The 3,251-nt window shown below is 38.4% G+C and overlaps 1 long non-coding RNA gene across 1 annotated transcript; it reads left to right on the top strand.

Moving 5' to 3' along the window:
• Positions 1 to 561: 561 nt before the first annotated feature.
• LOC140321338 (uncharacterized) lies at positions 562 to 2,850 on the top strand. The gene is made up of 3 exons (XR_011918905.1): positions 562 to 666; positions 1,473 to 1,644; positions 2,773 to 2,850. It is a non-coding gene; the product is annotated as an uncharacterized lncRNA (long non-coding RNA).
• Positions 2,851 to 3,251: the final 401 nt, after the last annotated feature.

The following is a 3,251-nucleotide window of genomic DNA, read 5'->3' as shown; positions in this document are numbered from 1 at the left end:
TTCCCCCACCTACTAGATTGTAAGCTCTTCGGGGCAGGGTCCTCTCCTCCTGTATCACTGTCTGTATTAGTCTGTCATTTGCAATCCCTATTTACATTAGTACAGCGCTGCGTAATATGTTGGCGCTATATAAATCCTGTTTAATAATAATAATAATAATAATAATAATAATAGGATGTTTCAGAAGACTATTAGAGCTGCAATGTTTTTATTTACTTTTTAATATTAGGATAAATTTACATAACATCAATGATTAAAAAAACAGTTTCATTTTATAATAATTTTCCCATTTCAATAAGCATAGAAAAATAAACACATTTTGTTGAAAAGTGTATAAAAGTTTTTGTAAAACTATTATATCTAAGCTATGTGGCATAAGCAGTGCAGAGCTGAATGATACATTGACAGCGGTATAATGTTACTGAGTTATAATGTTTTCTGCCAGTCTTGCTGTATGGGTATGAATCTTCTGCAGTCATGTGCCAAATGCGTACAAAGTAAACTATTTCTGGCACTGATGTACTGTTGAAGTAACGTGTTATTTGGAAAGCTCATGTCACATGAGTACTGATGAAGGCCTTCTCATTAACCACAGTGGTGAAATGGGCCGGGAAGAGCTGCTGCAACATCACACTCCTAGATGCTATGAAATAAAATGTTAGGGAGGTAAGTAAAACACCTTTTATTGTAGGAAAAGGAAACATTCTAGAAAAAACATTAGAATAACCATGGGTCTGCTTTAAATCAGCAATTACTCTACAAATATAAAACCAGGGTAGGAATAGGAGCTGACACACCAAGCAGCCAAAAATTCCTCCAGTACACAGTGCGGGTCAGTGATGGGACACACATAAGTCCAATGTATAGTGTTTATGATTTATACATACTGGAGTCTTTACAATATATATTGGATATACAAAGCCAGAAGAAGAAAGCAGATGGAAGATGGTGGCACCCATTGTTTCCTATATACCGGGATGAAGGAGGATTCCAGAATGGAGAAGGACCAAGTCGAGTACATTGCTGAAGGGAGTGAGGGCTTTGCGGAAGTAAAGGTAAGTAGGAATTCTTTTTTTAGTTTAAGCTCAGTTCCGCTTTACCCCAGTGCTTCTTGCCCTTTTTGACATGGGGGAACCCCAATACCTACAATACCTTTCAGGTCTTCAGGCATATATATATATATATATATATATATATATATATATTCACAGCTCACAGTACATTAGCATGGTGATCAGGGGGAACAATGCCTCTTGCATTGCTGACCAGTGGGAAGAATGCTACCCTTACAGATAGCCCAAAAAAATGTGTCACTTAACGCATACCTATACTCAACACTTTTTTTATTTTACAGACAACATCACGCATCGTAGTCTAACTGCTCCTTCTGGGGCATTTTTCCTCCTAGGGGAAGGAGATGCCAATCTCACACATCCGCAGTGAGATCGACTCTATTTTTCTCCCCTTCACAGCGCCTACGTCACCCGATATCGCACCTGCGCATTGTGAGATCGGGTGACGAAGAAAGAAGACGGAAGCGAAGATCGGCAACGCCTGGTGCTACCTCTGTGCCTGCAGGAAGAGGAATTCCAGGACCACACAGGACCGGATTGTGGGAATGGGGAGGGACCTGCCGTATTAAAGGTAAGTGTAATTTTTTTTGTTCTTAGTTTAGTTATGCTTCAAACTGACCTGCGAGGTACAAATTGCTCATTGTTCACGGAACTGCTATCAACCCCAGGAGGAGCCCAAGGGACCCACGAAATACTGATTGAGAAACATTTCTTTAACTGAATATTTTTTCATATTCACTATTAGTCCGCAAAATGCCTTGTGGCCATGCGTGTGCAATTTGTCTACATTCTTAGAGCTACAAGTGTCCCTGTGTCCTATCTCTAAATGTAGGGAGTTGTACAATATTACTTTATACACGGGGATGCCAAAACTTCTCCTGCAACCCAGAGTGTTGGATGTAAGAGGAGCTGCAAATGCATCATTTTTATTATTATTACATAAATATTATATATCATTTTATATTATTATTATTAGACAAATAATGTATATCTTTTATATATTAATATTATTATACTAATATTATATATCATTATATATTATTATTGCCTAATTTTTATATATCATTTTATAATATTATTTACTTACCCTTTACATATGTTATCACTGCCTAGATTTACAATTGATGTTATACAATTGCACTGAAACCTATAATTGGATGTTCTAAACCTGAGTTTAGAAGCCATTAAAAAACACACAATAAAATTTTTTATATTGTTGGTCAGTTTAGTAAAATCATGCCATGAGTGTTTACCAATGATATTTGGTGATTTTGAGGTAATAATAATACATTTATGTAGTAATCTTCCTAAATCTTGCTGCTCTGGCTGATCAGCTGTTAAAGTGAAGTTGGGACAATGAAGCTCCCAAGTGCACTTGCAGCACACAGTAACTAGAGGGCAGTGCACGTCTAAAGGGATGCCGGGAATACCCGGATTTATGGAATACCGGCTATTCTGATATCGCGGGATTATACTGAGATCTCACGGTGTTTGGGACCAGGGAGACACAGAAGGCAGAGGACAACTGGACTGTGACGTCACAGTGACCGGAAGTGATAGTGTCTTGGGGTCACCTATTTATAGCGCTCATTGTGACCTCCTGCAGCTGCTAAAAACTAAACAGAAACTAAGAGTCTGCTGTATTCCGGGTGTAATAATCCCGGGTGTAATAATCCCGGGTGATGGTATTGTCTTTTAGGTGGCGGTTGAAGAACAAATACATCACGTGGTATAGCAGCATACAAAGGACAAACTAATACTGAATATAACAACATGTACAAAAATAAAATTATAATATGAAAACATTTGGAACGTTTCTTTGCATCGCAGCATAAATAGGAATGAACAATACAACTGACCAATAGAGGGAATTTTATGATAATAAAAAGGGGGGTAACAATGGGTTGGGGGCTTAAGGTTACCAGGAAGATACATGGGGAACAAAGGGAAAAAGAACCGGTGTGATAATATATAACAAGATTAAAGCATTTCAATTTACATAAAAGGGTAGACAACACCGCCAGCGATTGAGAATGAATAGGAACGCAAAGCCTCCCAAGATGCTTACGTCAGGCATCCCTGGAGGCTCTTGGGTGCTCGGGCATGCGCAGAAGGAGCCTTTTCGTGAAAAGGGGAAAAAATTGTCAATTTCACACATGTGCAGTGTGATCAGCAATT

Source organism: Pyxicephalus adspersus, unplaced genomic scaffold (assembly GCF_032062135.1).
Source record: "Pyxicephalus adspersus unplaced genomic scaffold, UCB_Pads_2.0 Sca2551, whole genome shotgun sequence".
Lineage (NCBI taxonomy): Eukaryota > Metazoa > Chordata > Amphibia > Anura > Pyxicephalidae > Pyxicephalus > Pyxicephalus adspersus.
The sequence above is the reverse complement of the archived record's forward strand: the minus strand, read 5'-3'. Positions and strand labels throughout refer to the sequence as shown.